Genomic DNA, 27,523 nt, shown 5'->3' on the forward strand with positions numbered 1-27,523 from the left:
CACAAGTATGCCCTGATTAGTTCTTAGTTCTTGGCCCAGGCAGGGAATTGATCGTGCCCTATAATTCACTTTAGGTTGTGTTCATTTAAACCATTTCTCCAAAAACTTGCCCTTTAGTAAGCTTTGTATCTTACTACCCTCATAAGTAATTTGCCATTTTATGTCAGTGTAACTGCATGAGACTGGAACAAGGAATAGGGGCAGAATTGAGCCTTCCTCATCACGGATATTTGCCCTCACTTTCCTCCTAAAAGTGAGAGGAACGTAGGAATGCCTCAGACAGAGCCTTTTTAGGAAATAAGTGCTCTCACTAACAGCTCTGTATCCCAGGATTTAAGCATGTAAGATGGAGTTTTAAAATAAACTCCCTTTCCTTCCAGCTTCCAACCCAGGTGAACAGCGAAGACCATCCTCCACAGCAGTGCAGGCTCTTTTCATGGTGTCCACCGAAATTCAATCTCAGTGTCCAAGATAAATGTCTTACAAAGCATATTTAATTGCAAACTGGCCACCCATCTATATCCCTTCTTTCTTGCTTGTTCATTGTACTAGTGTTGCATACAATATGTGCAGAGCGATGCCAACGTGCTTACCTCAAGCAAATGGCTCCACTGCTTACCAATATTGGCTCCTTGGCCACAAAGAGCTTTCCAGGTCTCTGCTGCACACTGTGCGTATCTTAGTAATAGCATGCTCTTAATGTTAAAAGCTCATTTAATCTGCAAGGATTATCTTTAGGAAAAATCTTTTGTTTTTCCTTAAAAAACACAGCTTGCCAAATAATAATTATTCCTTTTTCACAGTGTTTTAACCAATCATGTGTTATTTATATCAATAAAGCATATATGGTCTCTAAATGCAGCACTCAAATCAAGAAAAACATTGCTTCGTAGCAGAGCAGCTTGTGCCTTCTTTGACTGCATATGCTCATCTGAAACATTTGATCAGTGGTGACTGGCTTTGTTTTGCTCTGTGTTTGCTGTTTTGTAAATGCCAGCGCGAGTCTGATTAGAATGCTGAACATATCGTTAGCAACATCACTAATAAGTGAGTGTTCCCTGATGCTTATTAGCAGGGTCTAGCAATGTGGTGAAATTGTCAGTTAAATGCTTGGAGTCTGAACAGAGGAAGTGACAGGCAATGCCGAAGGTCCAGCTGCAGTGCATGTCTCCACTGTAGCTGGAATCACTGGAATCGTGAAACCAGTTTAGGTTCAAGGTTGCTGCTGACATTCAGCTGTCATGGCTTCATTGTCTGCAAGCCTTCCCTCCATTGACACATTCAAGGGTACTTTATAGCAACCACAAAGAGCTAGTCAATTGATACCATTACACTTCATGCACACACAAACCACACGCTTGTTCAGGACTGTTGATACAGTCTAACATTTATTCATTAATGGAGCCATTGAATTTGCAACTTGCCCAACACCACTGCTAACAACGTAGACTTACTTGTTTAGTCCAAACATTTAGCTATGTCTTTTTAAAGTTTTGCACAGCATTCTCTAATTGAGGTAACATTATCTGCATTTTAATGCCAGGCCATTTGTGTCCGATGAAAGATTACCTGAAGAACCCTGTCATTTAGCACGCCAGTTTAAATACAGGCAGTTGCAAAGAAAAATATACACAAAAGATGTAAGCAAGGAAAAAAGGGAGATATTTATTTGTTCTGAGAGCACCACAGAAATCCAATTGCTCAGAAATAGAGGTTGCAGTGAAAAAGGGGAAAGCGTAAGCTTGGGTCAGGGAAGAGACAGTGATTAGCTCCATTGTTAGGGGTTCTTTGAGCTTCATTGGTCCTAAAGAAAAACCCACTAATGAATCTATTGAAGCTTGCCAAACTTTGTGGGGAAGACAACTTAAGTTACTGTGCCTATCTAAGAGATGGGAGTAAAGTATGCTGATACAGAAAACAGCAAATGTGCATTTTTATTAACTGCTTTCCTCTTAAAAATGTACAAAAAAAAAGCTTGTTTATTCCACAAATATGCTTTACCTGTAAGGGCAGCTCTTTAACCGAAAAATTCTGATTTTGAGAGACCTGTGTGCAGTGGATGAAAATATAAAATAAGCCAGGGTTGGTGTTAGGTGTTATAGGAAATTTTAAAGCTCCTCTTACTACTGTTTTCAGAATGAGACTGAATGAAAGTTTATTTCCTTTGAACTTTTTTTAGTATATATGTATTTTAACATTTTGCTTGATGTTTGATCAAGGACTTGAATTGTGCACATTCCAACCTCTTAACTGCAGTTAACTTGGCAAATTGTATATCAAAGGCTATTGCTTGCTAAGTGTTCTACTCAAAAACACATTTTTTTACTCTGTAAGGGTTTTCTTATGTATGTTTTTTTTCTGGTTTACTTTGTTGTATATTGTATTAGGCTGATGAGGAGAATGAAACCCTTTGTCATGGAGCTGTTGCAGCAGGGGCTGTAGCAGAGCAAACGTCCCACATGTTGCCCTGTCAGGGTGCCTCGGCTGATCAGGAGAGACCACCTCTAGAGGCTGCAGAGCTGCTGAGACAGCCAACTGGGGTGCCAATTAATGTCAATTGTTGCCATAGTTTTGTGATATGGACACCTGTTCATTGGGAACCAGGCTGAGACCACCAAACTAATTTGAGGGAAACCAGTGAATAGGCACTGGCTCAAAACTAGCTTGATCGAAGTAGAAGCCTGTGTGTCATTGCCAATACCAGGTGAAGCCCTTTTCCAGCCCACCCAAAGCAGGAAAATGTGTATTGTCATATAAACATATGTAGCAGATGCCCTCACCCGGTGTTCAGGTGAGGGTGCTCTGATTGCCCACAGGAGGTAATGGTTGTCACCAGGTGATGTACTACTGGCCGGCCCTCAGCGGAGAGTCTCTCATAACGTTCAATTGACTTAAATCTTATGAGTCAAACCTCACTTGAGGCTTCACTATTTAATCTTTTTGAATAGGAAGAACAAATCCCAACCACTCAGTCTTCTGTGGGTCAATTAGTAGATCTGAAAAACACCAGATGGGATAACTTGTAATAATGACCTCATTGGCAAGAATCTAAAGAAACTTTCCTGAGAAGTGGTCAGAAAAGTCTGACTCTGGCTGGCTAGCTTTTTTGCTTTTCCATAGCTATAACAGGAGATAACTGGTGGCCAGAAGCCTAAATTCTTCATGTATTATAACTCACAGCTCTATTGAAATCCAGCTTTAACCCATCAAAAGCCACTGCTGTTGTAATCTATAACAGCTATGTCTTAGATATGCAATATCTGGCAGTAGATGGTCCCTTCAGTGTGTTTATAAATAGAATTCAGGCTGTTTACTTCCACTCAGTCTGTGTAATCCTTCACTTGCACACCCCAGACAGTGAAACAGTTCATGTGTTCAGTTGTGATCAGATTACCAAAGGTTTCCAAGTTCATTATTGTGTGTTTACAAGTGCATAAAACTTGAGTTTGCAGAAAGCAAACAAACAAACAGGCACCAATGTAACTGAACTGGTTTAACTGAACATTTTTATGCAGCTCTACCAGTTTTCCACAACCTCTTGCATCCTGATGAAGAGACGAAGGCAAGGATTTCTTGTAGCTCACAAGGAAGCTAAAGTCTGTATATATGCACTTGGTGAGCTCCCATCATTCTACAATGTGTTAGTTGAGTTCTGGGGGTTCAGTCTTGCCAGATGTTTGGGTTTAACTTGAATATTGTGTGCATGGTTAAAATGTTATTCCATGCTTCCAATCCATTCCTGAACTCTCTTTGAAACAGGCAAAAGGAAAAAAAAAATCAATTGGTATCACAAGAAACACTCTTCCTGACCCCCAAAGAGAAGGAAACATGAGCTACATTGTGCACAAGAGATGATTTAGATAGCACCCTGAGTCTGATCCAAGGCACTTGGGTGTTAGCAGTGAATGGGCTTGGAGCCAGATAAATCTACTCTTACCACTCCTTGTTCTGTTCTTTTGGGGGGAAAATTAGGAACGACAAGGCAGTGCTAAATTACTGTAAAATGGCAAGAGCAATAGCAAAGAGCATCTTGGTAGTACAGCAAGGTTATCTGCATAACAAACTTACACTTGGTATGTATGTGCAAACACAACTATGATACAAAAACATCGCACAACTTACATAGCATATGCGTGGGTGTGTTTCTATCATCAGCATCTGTATTTCTAGATGAATCATGAGTCCATGTTAGTGGAAAACAAAGCCTAAATTTAGGCTTCTTTTTGTTTGTTTTGAAAGTGCGAAAAAAGCAGCAATTCTTATTGGCTTTAAAAGGAGTTAATAATATCTTGGGAAGGCAAGATGTTATTTTCAAATTTTCAAAAGCCTCAGAACAGGTTTATAGGAGAGTTAATATCTTTTATTAAACGAACTGATGTTGAAAAGATGTTGAAAGCTTGTGGGTTCATGAGTTCCTAAGGCCTCAACATAATATAGATGATATCTCTTCCTCTAAACTTTATCTTCTGCACTGAGGCCATTATGACCACAAAGAGATTACTACTAAACTGACTTGGAGAATTTAAACATTTTACTTCTGGGGGCCTAAATTTAGGCTAGTGTATTCTGGCTTAGGACATTGCTGATTGGTGACTCTTTACAGTGAAAGTGTCTTGAGATAAAACTGGTAACTGTTTTTCAAGACTACATTATTCTTTTAGATCTTCCTATTTTATTCTGATATTCCATTTTTAATGAAAAAAGTATATGTTTTTTTTTTAATTTTGTAAACATAACTCTGTTAATAATAAACTCAGTGAGACCTACATCACTGATGTTTGAAGAAGTATGACCCTATTGCTTGGATAAAATATACCATCTGAAGGATATTCTTGTCATTTAAAAGACTGTTTTATGCATCATTTTCTTTCATAGTTAAGTGTGGTTCCTCATCAACAAAACTCATCTGCTCTCTTCTACTTTTTAAATAAGGAGTAAACCCAATAACACAACACACATTCTTCTGTACACATGAGGCCGTAAAGGATGGGTTTAGCTGCAGCAATATTACAAAAATAATATTTGGCTTTTTGTGAATGAAGGACAGAGAAGAGAGTTTTGTGCTTAACAGCTCTGGTGGTCTTGACACTCTGTTGTGAATTATATCGTAAACCAAGCATGCTAATTTCTGCCCCATTTTTTGACTGAGGTCTATATCTGCCTTTAAATGTAATATTGATTATTTTTCTTTCTGCTATAGCCTGCTAATTATGCCAAGCCTTACTCATACATATTGTTGGAGTAAGGTTAATTAATAGTAGTAAAAATCAACCTTCTGAAATTCAAACTGCAATTAGGCCAGATTGTAACATTTTTTTCAGCAGTAATGGTTGCACTTTGTGTTGTTCAAAACTAGACATTTTAATTGCATTATCTGGTTCTTTAGAAAAAAAAATAATTTTTAAGAGATAGAAGACTTACTATTATATAAATATATATTTACCTTTCAACAGCCCACAGCCAAACTGAGCAGTTTACAAAGAACAGCTTCAGCTAATACTTTGTTCTTCCAGCTGAAAAAAGGGGAGGGGGTGGATAGGGAGGGAAGATGCAAAGGGGGTGGGAACAGCTTGCTCTCCTAATAGCACAGTCTTTTATGAAAGGATTACTGAAATACCTTTTGAGTTAATTTTTAATCTAGAAGAATTATTTGATGGGTTTACCCAGTAATTAGCAAGGGCCATAATCAAGACAACTGATTTTTTTTTTTAACTGGAGAATCTAAGAAACTGAATCTATATCTGTTATAGCAAACAGTCAAGCAGTCTACAACTGTCTTGCCTTGTCACATTAATGCTAGGAGTGTCTGGCAGAGAGAGATATCAACATATTACTAACTAAGTTTATATAAAAATAAAGCATCTATCCTATAGGAATAATAACTATGCTGTATTACTGAATTCAGTGGCCTACGGTAGAGCTGGCAATAAGCACAAGCAGGCATTGAGCTATGTCTGCTGTAGACAAGTAGCTTTTGATATCTCAAAATAGGCTCAGAATTAACTCATTTTTAATATTTAACTTGAGCAATTTGCAGATTGGACGTGATTTTAGTTTTTTTGTTGTTGTTTTGGGGTAATCTTGTAGCAGATAACCCTGTGGACAACTTTAGTGTTTTACGGTTGTTTATTGTTTGGCTTGTTGCTGATGCTTAGCAGAAGAGACACTTTCAGGTTCTGTTCTAGGAACCTCGGGGCTCTCTTTTAGGCAGTTCAGCCTAATGGAATTAAGCCTGACATGTTTCAACTCTATTTCTTTATAAAATAAACATAAAACAATGGTTTAGATTTCTAATAAAACTCTTGAACCGTGTGAGACTCAAACTTTCCCTGTTCCTTTACACATCTGTAAATAAAGACCATAAAAGAAGAGTACAACAGGATAAATCAACATGAATTTGAAATCCACTGCAGCATATTAAATGGCGCAGTCTCACTGAAAGAGAGGGCGACCCCGCGGCTTCTTGCAGTTTGAAGCTAATTGTTTTCGTCAGGATGGGAACGTCTGGAAGTCCACTGCGGTGTCCCACCAGCAAGGCTTCAGTAACTGAGCCGGCCTGCAGAGAATGAACCCACTTTGTAGCGACACAGCGGGCTCAGACACCACCTATTCTGCTCTCCAAACTGTCATGCATAACAACTTCATTGTGCTAAATTGAACTTGAAAGCAACCAAAGGCTATGAGAAGGAGAGGCTATGAGAAAAGCGTGCTGTCAGCGCTGGCAAAGGCTGACCTGGAAAGTAGGCTCAGAGACAGGAGAATAAAAGACCAGGGCCCATGAACACAGCATATTGTTTCATTTTAAAGTATGATTCCCATACCAGCGAAAGTAGCAAATGTGATGTAAATTTATTTAAATAGATTCCACCGCTTAAAAGTTTGCCAGCCGCTCTTATCCAACTTTCCCAGCTCTCTGATTCGTTACTTACAGTGGGAATATAATGACATATAGTCATCATTGTAACAGCTTCTTTGCAGGGGCACAATGATGATTAATAGCTAGCAGCAAATTTTCACATGGGCTCTGAAGCACTATAGCGTTAAGCAGCCAAACACTCCCAAATCCCCCTTTTCTGTTTCACTGAAAAGTCCTCTCCTTGTACCTTGCAGATATGAACAAAGCCTATCTTAATTCCAATCAGCTTTTGCTCATTCAAAGAAACTTTCTCTTTTTCATAATTGATTCATGTGCATTTTTTTAGTCTTTCAATGAGCCTGAGACTTTTTTCTTTATTTTTTTTTTCCTGGCGGAGGGAGGAAATTATTTCAGCAATAATTTGTTTTGCTTTGGTTCTCCCTCCAAAACATTTTTCAAGCAACTTATCAATTAGTTGTTGTGTGTGTGTGTGTGTGTTTTTTTTTTTTTTAAAGAATAAATACAAACCGCCCCCCCCAAAAAAAAGAAGCCTTAACTTTGTCTGGTATTATTACCCAGTAGCACTGAGGGATGAGCTGAGAGAAACAACTCTAGCAAAGTAAGTCAAAGACTGGAGAGCAACAACAAGAAGTTACTTCTATTTATTGTATCAGTGCCCATTCCCATGAGAAACTTTCAACTGAAATTCGAATGAATTCATTTTCCTGTACAGAATAATTTTAAAGAGAGCCCATTTAGAAATATTTTATTTTTTCTTTTAATGTTTTTTCACTGCAGTTTCATACTTACTGGTTTTGCCCAAATGTCTTCTCCACATATAGAAAAAAAATACTCCTAGGACTGATTCAGTTTTCTTTTGATCAGTTTCACTGTACTATAAGTACACTTTGAGGGAACTACTCCCTACTTACACCAGAATGAGCATAAGGCAGGCCTGCAGGATTGCATTTTGATTTTTATTCAGGCAAATATTTCTAAAGACAAAGAAAAAATTCAAAGAAATATTAAATAACTAGAATTTACAAAGAATTCTGTTCTGCCACTCCCATGGAGAAGTTTGCTCTGATTCTATAGCTTTATGTATGCCTATCATGTCCAGTTAATGTTTAAGAATACACTTTGCATATGACTGGTGTTCCATTCGTGAGCCACTGTATACCAAACCTGATCTGTTCAGTCCAGGAGAGTATTTGCTAACCATTTTTTGTGTCAGATAAAAAGTAGACACGAATGGCTTTTGAAGTTAGCATAATCTGTGAGACTAAATAGAATTTGCTAAAATGACTTTATTTGTGAGATGAGAAAATAGATATATGTGTCATCAATCCTTTTTTCATAGACATTAAGAAAACATGTTTTATGAACCATGAATTTATGTTGTCCATAAATTCAACAAGTTTATTTTCTAAAAGAAGCTATTTTTTGCCTTGTTTCCAAATATTCTTTTGAGAAAACAGGAAATAATTGTGATCTTTTTCACCTGAACTGAATGAAAGTTGTCAAATGAAAGACAAGCGAAAAATTTTGTTTCTGAAACCAAAACTTCCAGTCACATAAACAGGTTGGCAGATTGAGTTTAAAACTTTCATTGCTAATTCTTAATATTACTTGGGATATGAAATGGCATATTCGAATATCTCAAGAAATCAAATTTCTACTGAATTGCCCTGTGTTGCAGTATCTGGCAAGCAGGTTTCCTCCCTTTGTGTATCTAAGAAATTTTTATTTTTATGTAATTTAGCAGAATTGTATCTGATTTAATACAGGTGATCTATTTATTGGTGTATAGATCCCAGCTTCCTCAGAGTCACAAATCTAATTGTTGTCACTGAGTGCTGTGTTTTGTATATGGACCTTTGATTTAGTTGCAAAATATGTAAAATCTTATGTAGTCAGGGAACTGTCTGCCGAGCAGGTATCAGACCAGTACAACAGTTGCTCATACTTTGTATATGAGCACTTTGTATATGAACCATGAGCAGTTGCTCATACAGTAAGTCTAGGAAAACAAAATATTTTTCCTTGCTGCTAGTGGGAAAAAGGTCTAATTTTGCCATCTGTACCCATGTTGAGCAACAACCTGCCTCAAAATTTCCGGAAATCCTGCTGGTGTAAGTTACCATTCAGCAGCAGGAGTCAGAAAGTCGTTCTCTGGGAGACAAAAAGTGTTCACTTTGTTTTTTTTCCACTAACTCGCGTTTGCACCTTATACATATATTTCTTTCCTCTTTCTACTAACATTTCTACTTTCAACTTTTTCAACTACTTACTTATCTTCCCCCAAATCTGCTTTCTCACATGATTCCTCTCTTTTCTCCAATTTGTATTTATTCTGGTAACCAGAAAAAACTTTTCTTATTCTCTATCTGTTGCCACCTCTGGTCCTGGCTTGTCTTTCTCCACATGCTTTGAAATCTTTATTTCCCACTGCTGACTTCCATGCCAGACTGGTGTGACTCATGACTCAATTTTTTTGGTTTGTTTTTGTTTCTTGAGAGCAGCCTTTCAATTCATTTCCTCTTTTTTTGAGTGTGGTGATGACATTTAAGTTTGCATGTCCTCATTTTCAGCAGCTTTTATCATCGATTTAAGGTCATGATGTTATATAGCAGTGCCACACTCTCTGTGCATCAGAGATCTCGGACCTGATGTGCCTACTAAAGTGCTGTAATTCCGTCTGTAAGGGCTCACTCTTATAAGGAAAAAATGTGTCTGTATAGTCCTTCAGTTCTTCCTATCTTAAATTTAATTTTCTCATTCCAGATCTACACAGTTGCACATTTCCGAGTTATTCCATTTTATTATCCAGTTCCAGATCACTACTTGTTTCCTCTGTGGGCTGTCAACCTTGTGATGAACCTAGATTAAATATCTGGACTAAAACTGTGCCAAAGCTGGTGAACAAATACATTTAATTGTCTTGGGAAGGAGCACTGTGAATGTATTGGCATTACATTTTGTGCTCCAACAGCTGCTCTTGAACAAAGAAGCCAAATGCTGTGAAGAAAACACATTCCAGTCTACCAAAGTATCCAGAGAACAGGTTTTTAGATCAAAATCTCAGCTCTAAGAGAGTTGGGAAAGATAAAAGTATCATGCTGAGTATTACCCTAGGTTAAGCATCCTTCTGCTATTTTCTGGTTGCTATTTTTGCCCTGGGTTCATGCATATTCTTCAGGTCATCAGTAAGAGCAATAAATCATAAGTGTTATTAATATCATAGATACAGATACCCATGACATCATGTTTTTGAATTATTCTCTTAGTCCCTTGCTGACAATTTCTCTTAATTGCTCTGAAGGCAGTCAGTGCTTTCTGCCTAGAATTAAACATTTCCTATTTTCCTCACTCTCCCCTTTGACCTCTCACTTTCTGACTGATACATGATCATGCATCACCAGCCATTGTATGCTGATCTAATAAAGGGCCATCTCTTAAAGGCATCTCTTCCAAAGTATGATGCATTATCTTATTCCTCCAAACTCTTAAAGCAGATAGTCCTCTGCAAAAAAGGACAAAAAATTACTTTGTATCCTTTAGAAAATATGGAAGCTGAACTTTCATCCATTATGTGCAGAACCAGCATATGTTGCTTCTTGTTAGAATATCATTTGAAAAAAAAAAAGATAAGAACATTAGGATGAAAGAAAGGAATTACTCACTACAAAAACACTTAACTGTAGGAATAGTTTGCCAAGAAAAGTGGTGAAATTTCCCTTTACTAGAAATATTAAAGACTTGGCTTGTCAAGGCCATGGATGACCTAATCCAAGGTCCTGCTTTCAACAGGATGTTGGTTTCTAAAGGTCCCTTCCGACTTAAATTTTCCTTTGACTCTGTTATTTTATCTTCAATTCCTACTAGAACCAACTTTAGCCTAGAAATAAATTAATTTTATGTTAAATTTGCATACACATAACATATTGAAATAAACCCATGTATTTCCAAATCGCATTTGTTTTGCAAGAGTAAATTGTTTGGTGATTCTAAAAGAAATCTAATCTCAATGTCCTAGGTTCTTGGTGCAGCTATTCTCAACTCATACATTAAACTTTCTGTCCTTTAGGTAACTGATAACTGACCTATCTGAGTTCCCTGTTCATCAAGCAAGGATAAGACAGTGTGAACTTCAGTTAAATTATATAAGTGACTTTGATAAAAATGATTCATACAAAAGCAATCAGACAATATAATTATATTCTACTATGACTATGGTCGCTACACCTCTTTTATTATATTTCCCTTCCAATTTTAACTCCTCATGCCTACTTTATTTGTATTTCAAGTCCTCCAGTTTCACATCTGTTGGTTTTATTCATCAAATCTGATACTTCCATATTGTGATTATTTTTTTCCCTATTCATGATCTTACCATTTGTCCTAAAACAGGTGATTATTTCTCACATCTACTACAGTGGATGTACTTTCTACTTAATCTGTAATTGGAACTGATCACTCTTTTTGACCTTTCATACCAAATCCCCTTTCTCTGATGATCTCTTAATTTCTACCCCTATCTTGTGCTCTTTCCAAGATTTATAACTTGTCTTTGAAAATGAAATGTCTTTCATTTTTGCAGTGCATTTTACTCTTTGCTTTGGAAAATATTACTTCTATTGGCATTATTGTCTACAACTGTTCTTTTTTTAAAATACTGTAAACTCTTGATCTTTCTTATGATAATTAGTATTTGCTTTTTGTAAGACAAACACTTTTGCCTTACTTTTATCTTCCATCTCTAAATTCTCATGGCTCTTGCCATGGAATTAAGAACGCAAGGGGGTATCAAGTGGCTTCCCTCGTTTGTATATGTTTTAGATTGTACTATCAGTTCTGTAGAATGACTGCACCTCTTTTGAATGATCAGGTGTTGCTTTTTATAATCTTTCATGCAGTTTCTGTGAAATACCTTTCCCATCTCCAAAGAATCCTTCTAAAAAGTATTCTCTCTCCTCCTATCTTTTCATCTATCTCTGTCAGGTTTGTAGTCCAGGTCTACATGGGCAAAACCTTAAAAGACTTAAACACTATTCAAAAGGCTTAAATACTATATCTTCTTCCTATTTACCTGGTGTCATCACCTTTTCCAGCATATTTGATCTATTGAAACCTGATGGTTTTGTGCCCTTTTCCTCCTGTCATCTTCAGGTACATGGTGTGCTCTTAATGGAGAAGAAGCTGCTAGCAACTACTGGAGAAGATGAACAGCAGTTCAGGAAGCCTAAAGAACTGTTTACTTAGACGTCTGCTTATGCTTTTCTTCTGGACAGGATTCTCCTTCCTGTGCAAAGCACTTAAGTCTCTGATCACCAAGAAATTCTTTGAGAATGGGGAATTCCTCTGACAGGCTAGCTGCTTACTCAAGAAAATTGAAGAAGAAAAGAAGAAATAATGAAAAGATATCCAAATGTGTCTCAGTTACTCAGGAACAAAAAGCTGTCTCTTGCTTTCTCGGATCAGGCTTCATCTCTAGAACCAATTTTTCTACTTCAGTAAGTAGTGCTGTTTATCTGCTAGTGTGATTCCTCTCTCAGAATCACAATTCAGAATGGAGCTTCCGATTTCAGCTTTTGTTTTAAACAAAAACCTTGGAAATGATTTACTCATATTTGCAGCAAATGCAAGTTGTGCAAAAAAAATGAGACTAGAGAGAAAATGCTTCAAGAAACCTCTTTACACTCTCAATTACTGGACTGCTCGGGACTAACATAGCCTTTGATGTAACTTAGATCAGCTAATGATGATTTTGGTGATCTCTCCGTATCCCATAGGAACCATTGTACCACCTAAAAAACAGGAAAATCATTATATATTTTGCTGTGTCCAATACGCCTGGTCACTATCCTTGATACACTCCTTACCTGAATGGCAAATGGTATTGGCACGAAGCCATCACCATCAAATCCGTAGGACATAGCTCTTATTTAATATTTTTTCTAGGTTATGAGCACTTTGCTATAAATATAACTAATAAGAACATGGCCTCATTCTTTCAGGGTTCCACCAGAGCCAAAGGTACACACATAACTCAAATTTTCCAGATAAGTTTCGCCTTTTTCATATTAAGCTATTTTCATATTAAGCTATTTTCATATTAAGCCTTTTTCATATTAAGCTATTTTGTCAGGTATTAAGGGCAGAAAATACCTGTTTCAAAAAGTCACAGAAAAAGTAACCATAAGATCCAAGAATTATCTGGATATTAGTTTTCAACATGTAATGAAGAGAAGAAGGAATAAAAGATGCTGGCTGAAAATGCATCTTTCTCTAAGAAGGGGAGAAATAATTGTGGAAAGTCAGGAAAGTGTAGGTGAAAAATATATAGCATTCACCCAGCTTCTCAAGGCTGGCACCATCACTTCACAGTGCAGGCTGGACAGGAGTAGTACTTGACTCACAATTCTCTGTATAGATTTCAGAGATGCACACATGAAATATCAGAGGGAGTGTCCAATTTAGAAGTGACTAAAGAAGCTTAGGTTGCATTACTTACATAAATACTTAAAAATGTATATTTATTTTTATTTATACACATAAGTAAAAACATTACTGAGGGAAATAAATACTCTAGATCTCTGTGCAGTAGAGGCCCACCAGACACATAGAACAAGATAATAGTATTGCTTCAAGGAGGAATTTGATTTAGGGACTCCAGATGGACAACGACATATCTTTCCAGATTTCCATATTTTTGGTTGCTTTTTTAGTGTTTACAGTAGGCTTGCTGACCTACAATGCACAAAAAGAATCCTTTCTATTAACTGATATCAAAAACAATAAAATAATGAAAAATGGCACAAGAGGAAAAGTGTTTACTTTTTGTCTCCCCTTGTAGAAATTGCAGAACAAGTGCCTTGTTAAGACAACATAAAGTGTTTTTTTTCCCAGTTATACTAGGAAATTCAGATGAAATGCACCTTCTTTTTTTACTGAGAAGGTAAATGAGACTAACTTTCTTTTTGAGCTAGGCTGACTTAAGCAGTAAGAGAAATAAGAGAATTACTGTGCAACTACCATTATGTGACTAACGCATATGATTTGTCTCAGTGAACCAAGTATGAACTTGAATTACACAGAATAGCATGACGTAGGGCTAAAACAAACTTGTAGAAAAACAGAAAGAGCAAAAAGCTTTTAAGGATGGCTTGTGAACACAAACAAATCTTGCACAAATCTGTTGAGTGCTAGTTCATGGATGCGATTCAAGGCATGCAGCCTTGAAGGCATGCAGCCTCAATCTAAATTGAGAACTGGACAAAAGAGTTATGGATGTAGACCATTCTCTGGTAAAGATTCAGAGCTTTTTTTGTGTTTTTTTTTTTCCTGCTTTTTACCTGAAAAATAAAAATAATGCTTTAGCCACCTTTGTTTTTTAGTGTGAGAAACTTGTGCTCTGAAGCAGAGAGGCTAGTTACTTGTTGTTTGGCACTTCCACAAAACAACTTCTGAAAAATATCAAGAATAATATAAAAATGGAGCATCACTGTCAAGCTATCAAAAAGAAATCAAACTTTCAATATGTAGGTAATAATACTACAATCTATAAAGGTGCTGTAATATATTATGTCCAAGACAGTATGTTATAAATCCACTATTTTTTCTAAACAAAGAATCTTTGAAAAGACAACCTTTCAACAGAAGTCTTAGTGAACTTATACCAATGAACTTAATAAAATTGGACCTGACTCTATTCTTAAATCTCATAAAATTCCCTACATTTTGACATTTCCTGTATTGGTTCATGTTTCCCCATGGAAATATACCAAAGACAAAAATAGAAAAGTCTTGAAATCTTTTTCATGCTTTTGATAAGATACTTTCTTCAAATAATGTTTAACTTGCAATAACTCTTTAAGCCATGTAGAACAGAGTATTTTTAACTTCTCTTCTTTCTCCAACCTCCAAACAGTTGTTAAAGGAAAAAGAAAGCAATTGAAGTTTCACCTACATAGTAGACAACTCAATTTGTTGTTTTGCTGCAAGGTAATCTATACATGCCAGGGCGCACAGTGAGGTCTCTGTACTTGTTGTAACAGAAGGTGAGGTTTTTAGTTGCAGGATTTAAAGTTTGATTTCCTTTTTGATTTAATATTAAGCTTTTTTTTTTTAAAAAAAAACTGTTAATTTGCTATGAATCACAGCTTTTGTTTCTTGATATAATGGCATTTCTCCATTATGTAAAATATACAGAAACTACAATTTTCTTTTCTATTCAAAACAGTCTTTCACTAAAGTTCATGTGAATAGGCTAATCTTAGAAATTATTATAATCTTAAAAATTCTATATCTTTTTTTCTGCTTGTCACATTTCATATGAACTGAAAGTGTTTAGCTTAAAGGTGTTATGAGTGATCATGCACACCACAAAGCAACTTATTTTCTCATCTTTTTGCTCAGATAACATTTTCAGATGATTGAGATTGTGTCCAATTCTCCATCAAACTGAAAAAGAATTGATAGCCTATCAAAAATAAAAGTAACATTTAACAGATGAAAGATTTATCTTTAGCTAGTTAAAAATCACTACCTTTCTCTCAGGAGCATAACTTTGCTAATTATGAGAAACATACTTCTTTGCTGTTGCTTCTTCTTGTTTTTCCTTGTTTTTTTTTTTTTTTCCTACTGTTCTTTATATTTCCATGTGTTTACTGCTTTTTAGATTTTTATAAAGGGTCGGGGGGAAGGAGACTAGACCATGTCTATGTTCAGAACTAGCTTCAATACTCTTTATTGTTAAGAATGTAACCAGATGCTTAGCTAAAAGGTTTGATCCTTGGTGTTTCAGTCAAAGCTCCTTTTTAAATCATAGATAAAGCTAGGTCAGAGGAAAGGCAGTCACCTGCTTTATGAACAGAGGAAGTAATCTGGGTGTATGTTTGAGAGATATCTTACTCCCCACATAAGAATAAAGCTAAACCTAGAGCTGGTTTCAGGTTTAACAACTTTCAGTGAAAGCTGGACCCTCTGAAATCCAAAGCAAGGCAGAACTCACAAACGGAGATTTTGTTTGGCTAAGGACTAATTGCACTAGTCAGTTCAGTCCTAAGCCTTTTATATAAATACCTCTACCCACCCTTACTTTGTACAGTATTGCGGCATTTAAGTAGTAGAATTTTACAAACTATTATACAGAGACAAACATTGTTTACATATGTCTGTGCGGGTACAAATTATTTTTATTACACTTTGTATGATTTATATCAATCAAGAAGGACTTAGAGAAATCTTTATTTCTCATATTATAGCAGGATATCTGAAGACAAATGATACTAATGGCATAGCAACAACTTAATTTACATGGTACTCTTGAGGTACAGTGGCTGCTTTGTTTTGTGTATTGGCTTTTATACATGTTCTCCGTTATAGAGCAGTATAAACACAGTAAAATGTTTTATTTTTTTCTTGCATGCTTTTTTACAAAGTATGATAACTTGCTATTATAATTCTCCTCTTAATACTGATAAACTTCCAAAATAGACCCAATATATTTTTATATTCTAATGTAATGTTCTACATGTTCTAATTATGTAAAATAGTTACATATGCACATGTATTCTCCCTTCTCCTGTTCAATGTGCCTTAAGCTACTTGGCCATGATCCAAATCCTGCCAAATTCAATGGAAAAAAAGTACTAATTTCATTAGGCTTTGGAATAGATCTGCAAGGAACCTGTCTGGGGGACGTAAGCAGAAGGCCATCCTTCACCCTCAGTACACTTGATTTTTCTCTTTTATATTTTCCTTACGTCGAAGCAGTCTTTGCTGTCATGCTTGCGTAAGCTCCATAGGTTTTGAATCAGGGCATCAGAATGAGTAGTCAGCCTCCTTTGGCATGTCTGTGTCTACCTTCAGATAAGGCCTACCACCAACACTGAATGGAAATATTCATAAGAATACTTAACTCTGTGCAGCATCCAGGCAGAAAGCTGCCTGTAGGCAGGAGATATTTATTTCCTGGAAGTTTGTGTTCCTTCTGGACATGAAAACCTGAAAAGTTGTAAATTAGTATATATCAAAATAATTATATTTTATAGAGAATTTGCAATTGACTTGTATATTCTATAATGAGAAAAGCATATGCCATATTTCCCATATGTATATATGGGAAAAATAAGAACAGATCAAGAAAAATAGACGAAAATTAGATTATTTTTCCTTCTTTCTTCTCTCCTCTTTCCTCCAGTGTCTGGAAGTCATTTGAATCAGAAAGTTATAGCAAGATAAGAAATGACCTCCAGTTCATAAATATTTTACTATCTGTGGATACTCTATCATTACAGTATGCTGACCATTTTTACAACATGTTTTTACACATTGTTATAGGTAGGCTTTGCTTGTGAACACTCAGACTTTATGCTAACAGTGACTGAATAAATCTACATGTAGTAGTTTAGATTAGATTAGATTTACACCACCACACATTCTCCTAGTATCTGTAACTTGGACAACTGGGCTCAAGAGGTTTAGACAACACTGCAGCTTTTTTTGAAGACTCCCTGTGCAAACACTGAAAAAAAAGAGATGGCTACATTAATAGCTTGATGTTGTATTATCCCTCATCTTTCCAGCATTACCCAAGAACAAGGATAGAGGAATGCATAGGTATTTTTTATTAAATAGAAACAATGACATTCAGATGTGGAGAGAATGCAGGAAATATCATAAGCCTAAGATCTAGAAAGAGGAGACTTCAGGGAAAAAAAAAAAAAGAAAGGATTTGGTTTGCTTTCTCAAAATCAGTCTTCACAATGTAAACCAAATACTGCTATCTTGTTGAATCTATTTTCTGTGCTGAGGTTGTCATAACAACACCATAAAAGGTGTGAAGTTTTACAATAACTTTAATGGAATGCTAACTTTGATGGTTAATTATGGCTTTTTTCATGTCAACACTCTTAATTACACATTGCAGAGTCTGTCTGCTTCCTCCCAGGATGAGACCTGGCGCTAGGTGACATTTAAGGTGGGAGAATCATTGTGGTTTTTGACTGGGGAGAGTTGCTGTGTGTGTGTTGCAGTGTGTCAGCACAGGTTTATTTGCCAAGTGTTTTGTATATTATAAATAGTATGCATCTTGACCGTCTTTTACAAGAATATTATACATATTGAGTAAATACAAATATATAAACTCCTTGTTGAGGAGTGGCCTGGCAGATATGTCTAGTGTAGTTAGACGCGTCTTGTACAGCCGAGTCTTCCTTCCTTTTCCTATTCGGGGCTCATCTGGAGGATTCTCCTCCTAAGATACATGAATACTGCAACAGCAGTAGTAACTGCTAAGCAAAAGAAGGTAAACTTGGAAATCATCAAGAAGGAAGTTGTGTTTTTCTTGTAATAAAGAATACAGAATCCAACTCATGGAAATGCAGTAAAGCATCCTATAAAAATAATGAGTGAACTAAATTAAGTATACTCAAAAATATAATCCTGATTTCGCAGTTAGCAATTAAAAATAAAAAGTTCTTATATTCTGCATATGAACATACCATATACATATTTTATCAGCACATCCTCAATTACAAGACTGCTACTGTTGGTTGAAAAGCAAATCTATCACTATTTATAGTAAGAACTGTCCTCAAACATAAGCTCATAGTCAGATAAGTTTTTGCTAAGTAGACCTGAACTGCAGTTTTTGCTTAGTTCTATTGCCATTAATCCCATAGCTGAAGTATAAATGCATTTGTCATTATTTCTTGTGCAACTCTCTCCCTCTAGTCCCCATTGGGCCAGCAAGGGCAAGGGCACTTTTTATACCAACAAGCCATTCTCTCAGCAAGGACATCATAAACTACTACATTTGCATACTAGAAACCCTTCCAACCAAGTCAATTTTAAGCGTCAGAAGCCCCTGCGGCTTCTGGTCAGCCCCCACATTAGTTGACCTGAAATGTTCTCATGGACCAGATCCGCCCCTCAGGCAAAGGCTCCCCATCCTGTCAGAAGCCAGCTTTTGTGGCAGAGGTTTTGACTGTGCTCGAGGTTGGAGAACAGTATTTACATCAGCCACCAGACACCAAGGCGAATCCGTGTTATCTGCCACCAGAATATCTTGGTTCTGTAGTCAATGGAAAGAGCTAAAAATCTTTGGAATCAATTTAAAGCAATCTTTGGAATCAATTTAAAGCATCTAAAATGCCTAAAAGAAAACTGTGTGAACACCCCTTGAGAAGTAATGGAGGGAGGTGACTTAAGATTGTTTATATTTGCACTGGGAGACACTATGCTACTCGTTTTGCCAGTGATTTATAAACATTGCATGGATGTTTTGATATTCTGCTAGTGACATACTAACAGGGTGAGTTTAGCAAAGGAAAGGGCAATATCAGGAGTCTGGAATCATGAGGCTAGCTCTTTTATGCCTGACCTTCATAAATACAATAGAACCTGTTTTGTTTTCTTAATTTGAAAGTATGACAAAGATTTTAGCTTACAAAATTAAAGGCAAATACACGCGATCTAAGAAGGCTTAGCTATCATTCAGGTAGCATCTTATGATAGCGGGTAGAGGAGGAGATGGCAACAGTGGTCACATTTCAAGGAGAATGATTTCTCCTGGGGAAACCCAGAGGTTCAGTATTTCTTATTTCCTACTCTAGCATTCTGTCTTTCATTTTTTTTTCTGTCAAATGTGGCATTTGCACTGTTCCCCATGTCTGAAGTCAGCTGAAAACTGTTTTTTCATAAGATGTTTGAGTTGCAAAGTCTGTATTCAGCTGAACAAATCTCTGGGGTCAAAAGCACCCACATACCTGTTATTTATTTATATATTGTATAGTTTGCAATAAAGTAGAATGCTTACTTCCAAGATACTGGCTGCAAGTTTCTCCCGTTTTGTAATTAACACCCAGAATGTGCACTTTTTTGAAGCAAGGAGAAGAAAGGCCCGTTCCCTGCAGTGCATTAACAGTCTTTCAGGACACTCTACTCTCCACCTTATTTGCTTTCAATTGAGACCTTACTTATAATGAAACCATTGCTGCTGAACACAGTGTATTGCTCCGTTAGCACAGATGAGTTTGCCTGGTTTTCATGTACATTAGTAAATTATGGAAGATCAAATATCGCACAGAGATGACACATACAGAATTAATCCCAAAGTAACCTTGTATTGATGGTTTCAAGTTCAAGATAGTATATTAAACCATCTCACTTAAAAGGCAGTTCCAACCACAAATAAAAATGGTGCTTGAGCAATAAGTGGTAAATGAGATGTGAGATAGGGGTTGACTTCTGTATTTGCAAATAAGGTGCAAATTCACATGGTTGGCTTGCATATTTGCAGATAAGGTGCTAACTGCATGAAAAACTAGGAATTTGAAAACCCAGAACACTGGAATTTCAGAACGATGGAGTGTAATTCTATTTAAGTACCTAATGAGAAATTGCTAGGAAAATAAATAAAGAATAACTAAAAAGTTGTTAATTTCATCTTACATAATTAAAAGAAAAATATGAATTAATAGTATTGCTTGGAGTTATGTGATAGCTATTAGAAGTTTTAAGTGAATATTTTAAAAAAATCTCTTTTTGTTTATTTCCTTTTCCTTGACAATTAAATCCCAGAAAAGGGTTTAACATAACATTTCTACCATTTGTTTAATATTATTTTAAAAAATCAACATATTAGAAATCCATTTATTAGTTGACTTTTAAAAGTGAAAGAGAGAAAAACAGACTTTAAGATAGATATGTCTGCTCAGAATTAGAGAGAGTCCTTTTCTGTCTCCAAAGACAAGTATTCAAACATATACTTTTCAATGGATTTTTTTTGTGGGAAGAGAAGATTTAAGAATAAGTGGAATATTTAAAGTGTGAATGAAAACAAATGGCTCTTTAAAATGAATATATCAGTCAAACAAATTGCAATTACACAAACAAAATCAAGCAACAACATTCCTTGGCTATCCAGCAGAGAAATGGAGACACCAAATAGAAATTTATATAAAAAGGAAATATTAGTAGAGTTGGGAAACAAAGGAAGTGGACTGCAATCAGTACAAATAAGAATTTACAGTGTAGGTAACCAAAAAAGTTTTAAGATATTGGAAAGAGATTTCAAGTATCTTTACAGAGAAAAAGAGACAGTTACAAATTTAAAAATATATATTGAAAAACACAGTGGGAACCAAAGAGATCCTATCAATATTATGATTCTGTTAGTAAATAGTAAAGGTAAAATTATCAATAGGGATGCATCCCAGAACCAATCAAAATTATTTCTGCTCTGCACTTGGGAGGAATAAGGACACTCTTATTAGATAAGGATATCTTCTAACGAGGTTAATAAGTACTTTCCAGTCAATTAATAGATGTTAAGCAATATCTGTCCATAGGCCTGAATAAATTTGACCCAAGAGTCCTGAATGACTTGGCCAGGGACAACACTCATTCACTGATGTTAATTTTTAATAAACCTTGAAAAAGCAGGAAAATACCAGAAAACTGGGAGAACACTGTGCCAATATTTAGAAAGGGCAAGTGGATCTATCCAAGTAAAAAAATAAGCACATTGGGAATTGGTTAACAGAAAATTACAGGAAAACTCACAGATGATAAAGGAAAATTAATTTTGTGAAGCAGTCTTCATTGCTGAATAAAACTACAACTATTATGCCATATAAAATAAAAATAATCCACCCCCTCCCAGAATGAACATATGGTAAAGGCGGTCAGACTTGGCTAGCAGTTCTACAAATAGGAATGCAGAATTATCAGCCAAATAGGGTGTCCTTACTCAGACTGTGGGAAACAGGAGTACCTCTACATGCTCTAAGTGTCCCTGCTTGAGCAGAGGAGTTGGACTAGGCGATATCTAGAGCTCCCTTCCAACCTTAACCATTCTGTGATTCTGTGATTCTCTAATGCTAGTCAACATTTTCATTCATGATTTGGTTGTAACTCTAAAATTACTGGAATGCAATGAGGGCAGTCAAATAAAATGGTGTTCACTTAATAACTGAAGTCTTGACATTTTGATACAGCTACATGAAAGTTGCACTCCAGAAAGCAAGCTACATTTCGTAAAATATGAGGCTTCAACCTAGCCAATGGTGCCTAAGAAAAAGATTTCCTGAGCATACAAAATGACTGCTTTGCTGTGGCAAAAAAAAAAAAAAGCATCCTGATACCTGTGCCATGTATAATATTCTAAAGAATTGAGGGTTTGTCTTTGACTGAAGCACTGGTAAGACCACTACTAAAATACTGGATTCATTAATAGTTCTTTTAAAAAAGAAGTTGGAAAGACAGAAGGGGTGTAGAAGAGAACCCTCAAAATGATTCTGCTACTGAAGATAATGCTTTACAGTGAGAGGCTTAAAGACTCAATCTATTCAGTTTATCAAAAAGAAGATTGAGAGGGGGCTTGATTACACAGTATAAGTACCTTCATGGGGAAAACAGACTGGGTACTAAAGGGCTCTTTAATCTAGCGGAGAAAGGCATATGAAGAACTAGTGTCTGGAAATTGAAGCCAAACAGTTTCAAATGAGAAATTAGACACAATCTTTTACCAGGGAGGCTGATGAATCGTCAGACAAATTACTAGGGGAAGCTGCAGAATCTCCATCTCTGATATCCTCACATCAAGCCTGGATGTCTTTGGGAAGGCGTGCTTTAGCTAAACACTAGTAACAGTTTAGTCAAACAGAAATCCTCAGGGTCAACACAAGAACAAACTGATGAAATGTAATGGCTTATGATACTCAGAAGGTGAGACTAGTACGATCTCATGAGTCCTTCTGGCCTTAAAGTTTGAGAATTCATGAATCTATCACAACAAAAATAGTATTAATAATAATATTATTAACAATATGCTTTTTGAATTTTTATGTTTGTCTGGAACTTAAAGGGTCAAATTCCAATTAACGGACACTGCCTGGAAAAGCAGATTATGCTGTGACGGAAAGAAGTAGGATCTGGGGACACTTAAATTCTCCCTGGTTGGCTAAGGCCCTAAGCAGAGATGACTTCCGCTTCAGCACTGTTGTCTTGATAGGAGATGAGAAGATAGCTGACTAGATGTATCCTTAACCTCATAGCTCCTGTGTTTGATCATTTTATGAAGCGGTACTGCCCCATAATCCTTGAAACAGGACCACACCAGTGAGCCTCCCATAAGTTGCTCTTCTGCAAAAGCCATTTCTGAGGAAGGGCAATACCGACACTCATGGCCAATGGAGCCTTTCTGTCCACAGAGGGATAGGCAGGAGTGTTTAATCAGAGATCATCTTTTTCAGTCATTTGTGGAAAACATATTTGACTATGACATTCTAGCTTAAAAATAGGCTGCTTTATAGAGAACATGTGCAATCAGGTTTTAGATGAATATTTCACCAAGATTTAAAATACACTCATTTTAAGTTTATGTACGCTTTCTCCCCCTTGACCTGATAGTGACCTTTTATGCCACTAGCATCCACTGTCTATCAATATAAACATTTCTAAGTAATCTTTTATTTGACATATCCTGAAAACAACTCTCAAGAGAGAAACATTTCAAAGTGACCATAATTATGGACTTGAATGTCCTATAGCTTCAGGACTGGGGAATTAACATTGTCTTCAGGACGTCCTTTATAGGCAGAAGTTAACAAAGTTGTGGAGTGAAAGTGGAGTAACAGCCCACTTTACAGTGGAGTGAACTGTTTACAGTGGAGTAAATTGTAGTTCTAGTGCTCAGGTTTTTTAGAGCATTCTCTATGGGGTTTAGGAGAAGATCAACACTTTGTTTTGCTTGACTGCAATATTCCTAAATTTCTAACTGGAAAGAAGGCATCCATAAACTTAGAACTAAAGTATTATCCATCTCTTTCCTCATTTAAGATTTTAGTATATTTTTCTCATTTTCTCATTTCTCATTTTGTCACTATTCTAAATGTAGAAACTTCCTGCACATACCTGCAACATAGCACTGTAGATTTTGGCACTTCCAAACACATACTCTTAACAGTTTTATCAGATATATAAAGGATAGATCAGCTATTACCAAGCATATTTAAGCATATTTATTTGCCTTTGCAAGCATTATTTTTAGGGGACTGTGACCCAAGATTTTTTTTTCCAAAGAAAAGTTATCTTTTCTGTGGTGTAGATAAAATTTACCATTGTTTGTTAGCTTAAATTTTTATTTTTATTTGTGTGTGTGTGCCAGTCCTGAGAAAAAGCCCTTGAATGTTGTGTTCTGTTTTTTTTAATAGCATTATTAACATTGAATATTCTTATGCTTTTCTCTTTTCTAACTTGTTTGCATTTCTTTATGCTATTATTGCAAACACAGCTACATTAAAATAATTTAAAAATGGAAGAAGACTTCTCACACCAAACTAGGGAAAGAAGGTGAATGTTGTTATAGAGCATCCTTCAAGGCATTAGGATCTTGATTCTTGTTCTCATATTGGGCTTGAGATGTTGGCAATGTCATTGCTCCTAGAGTTAGTTGCTGAAAGTTTACCACAGCAGGATTACCTATATACTTGAAGTCATGTACGTGTGGAAACGTTTGCAGAAGCAGGCTTTTTACTGGGCTCCATTGCTGCTACTGAAGAGCATAATCAGGCACCAGGACCGCAAAAAAAAAAAAAAAAAAAAAAAAAGGAAACTTTTTCATTTCCTCCTCTTCCTCTCAGAAGAAAGAGGCTTCGTCCACAGTTGCGCTGCTCGTGTACTCTGTCCATAGCTACTTCAGATCCCTAAAAAAATTCTCAGAGGCGATTCTGGGAAATCTGATTAATGCAATTTTCAGTTTGAGATCCTTGTGCATTGGTACAGTCATTCCATAAAAGAGATTTGCAGAAAAATGACTCCTCTCCCAGGCTAAGCTGGGAGGACATCAGCAACACTGTCAGCATTTCAAAAATGCATAGTGTAGGCAAGTACAGCAGGAAGGCTAAATGTAAGGAGTTTGTGCTTTAGGAGAGCTAAATGTGTGTGTGGGGTGCATCCTTTCCTCCCCACCGTCCCTTTTTTTTTGTCAAGGACATTTACTGCATGCTGCTGTTCTGTGTGAATGATGCTCATTTCCCCATGGTTTGCAGTTTTCATGACCTTCAGTTTAACATTTTTGCTCAAAGTATGACATGCAACATCTCTCTTCAAGTATCACCTGAACCAACTCTATCCCTAACCAATATCTTTTCCTTCTAAAATAACAAATCCCCAAGATTATTAATCTTAATGAGGAACCATTAAAACAAGAAAGCTCATGTATTTTTTGAATCCCACTTTGTCTTCCAATCCTCTGCAAATAGTTGCTTAAACACGTTAGATATCTGTAGGATTTTTCACTGTTTTGTAATTCAAAGAAATCGTTCAATGTAGAGCTGCTCTTCTGGTTAAATATACATCATAAATACACAGGAGAACACATTATAGATCAGCTGTGGTTACAGTGAAGGCCTTCCTTACATTTTGCACAGCTTAACTTCTCATGACTGCACGTCTCCAACAGCCTGAGGTTTCATTCGTTTAGCTAGCATTGGAGCTTTAACTTCTCCATCCACAGAGTAAGGTAAAGGCAGAAAATGCACAATTTCCAGGTTTGGTGTTCATTTGCACCAGCCCTCACCCTCCTCCCTGTAGTTGGGTGCGATGCAGTGGCTTAAAGAGGAAGGGCAACAGAGCACCAGACTTCAGCGGAGTGGCACAGATATCTGCCAGTGGTTAATTAAATTAATAGTGCCTGCCTGGAATGCAAGGTTTCGCTCTGAATTTCCTTACATTTATGGATTGGATTTGCAGCAACATAATTATATAAAAGCATTTTTGTGCCTGAATTGAAGACACTGAGATGATTCGTGACTACATTATATATCTGTACACATTTTTAATCAGCAGAAATGCGTACCCATTTTTAATGTTTGTGAAAAAAGTCTGTCTTTGGTTCATAAGCAAGTTTACTTTAGCAGTGCCAAATATCAGCTGATGCTAATTGTTTGAGTATCATTGTCTTTTTATTTATAAAATGTGGGCTATGAACACACTCTGATGCCACTTCTGATTAAAAAAGGCAGATGACAATCATCTCTAGTCTTTCCAGGTTTTGAATAAATGTTGACTTTCCAGCAAAGCAGAAAGCTGTTGGCTGTTATTTTCTTCTGCTCCTGGTTCGTGTTATACTCAGGGAATCCCTTTCCAGGAACCTTCCTGAGCGAAGTCATTCAGGGCAGGCCTGCTCTAGCCCATTTTGTTACTATAAAAGAGGAAACAGCGTAGTCTTCAAACCCTGCCTATTGCTGCCTTTAACGACTGTGAAAGCCCTGTGCGAGGGGACAGTGGCTGCCCCCCTCGCAAAACTTGTGCTGTCCATGAAAACCCAGTAAAAATTAACTTCCCATCCTGCAATCGCCAGGCGAACAGAGGAAATTAAATCATTTGCATCAGCTCTGGCTATATCTGCTAAATATTTTCGAACCGTTCTCAGAAGGAGAAGCAGAAGGCAAGCTCGCAATGAATGGAAACAATAATGGTCAGTAGCATGTGTTGCATGTTATTTGAATGGGGAGTAATTTATCACTTCTGAAATAAAAGCTGTTTATTCTTGTGTTTCACTGTCTGTAACAATCTTTACAATTTATCTGTGAAAAAGTGAGAAACTGTACTGCCATTAGCATATGAATGCTTGACACATCAAATTGGCTGTACAATAACAGAAGGACATTTGCTATTGGTGTATGCACACAGACAAAGCAGCCATTTTGAAAAAAAAAAGGCGAGGGGGGGGGAGAAGAAAAAATGAAACAGTGCAGGGTGTTTAACCCCTTCCTGTCCCCGCCGCCCCGGTTCGCACGGCCGCTGAGAGCCCCCCGAGCCCCCGCGCGGCTTCGCGGGCCGGCGGCCTGGCCACAGGGGCCTTGCGCGCCTCGCGCCCACGCCGGGGGGAGAGGGGAAGGCCGGGCCGCGAGGAAACGTCGCCCGCGTACAGTTCTGTTCCGCGGCAACAGCATAGCGGGCCTTGGGTCAGATGTGTGAAACTATTTCTCAAAGAAGCCGCATACATAATTGAGGCCCTATGAAGGGCTCTCAGTTGAAGTTGCCAGGCTACATTCGTTTCAAAAGCAGAGCCATTTGTTATCAAATTTAAATTAACTCTCTCCGCACTGAGCCCCGCGCTTGCAGCCCTGCCTTTCAAGCTGCGCTCGCTCCCCGAGGCAGGAGGGATTGTGCCTGCTCGCTGACAATGACGTTGGCCCACAAAGGACGCAGTCTCACCCGTGTTGAGGCCTGCAAAGCAGGAATCTGAAAAGCTTAATTTCTGAAGCCCATCGCGATGCCTTGCTCTCCCTCAGGAGCTGCAGTGTTCTCTTTTTCTGGCGCCCATTCCTTTCTTTCCCTCCTTTCTAAAGTCACCATTTCAGATTTAATTTGGAAATAACTTAGGAAATCAATATTTGCTACTTTTTTTCGCCCCCCCCCCCAAACACACCCCAGCTACCTTCACCAAATATTTTGTTTAACCAGACAAAACCAGCAGCTCATGAGATGTTGGTATTTTTCAGCTTCCCCCTGACCTCTGACAGTTGGGTTTGATCTTGTAGCCTTTACTTGCAGTGGCAGCCCTTATGGATATAACTGCAGCATGACTTCTTTCACATAGCAAGAATTCCCAATGAGCCAAAAGACGCCTGGGTTGTACTAATTATTATT

At 37.1% G+C, this 27,523-nt stretch overlaps 1 long non-coding RNA gene across 3 annotated transcripts in view; it reads left to right on the forward strand.

The window, feature by feature from the left end:
• Positions 1 to 27,523, forward strand: part of LOC104569723 (uncharacterized) — a 107,046-nt gene that overhangs the window by 66,204 nt on the left and 13,319 nt on the right. Inside the window, exon 4 of one of the 3 annotated variants that reach the window (XR_015913091.1) lies at positions 13,925 to 14,016. The exons of the other annotated variants lie outside the window; for them this stretch is intronic. This is a non-coding gene — a long non-coding RNA (uncharacterized LOC104569723). Of the gene's footprint in view, positions 1 to 13,924; positions 14,017 to 27,523 lie in introns of those variants that run through there. 3 annotated transcript variants of the gene reach the window in all.

This window comes from Tinamus guttatus, unplaced genomic scaffold (assembly GCF_059628265.1).
Source record: "Tinamus guttatus ecotype Peru unplaced genomic scaffold, ASM5962826v1 Tinamus_guttatus_pri_ptg000069l, whole genome shotgun sequence".
Taxonomy (NCBI): Eukaryota; Metazoa; Chordata; class Aves; order Tinamiformes; family Tinamidae; genus Tinamus; species Tinamus guttatus.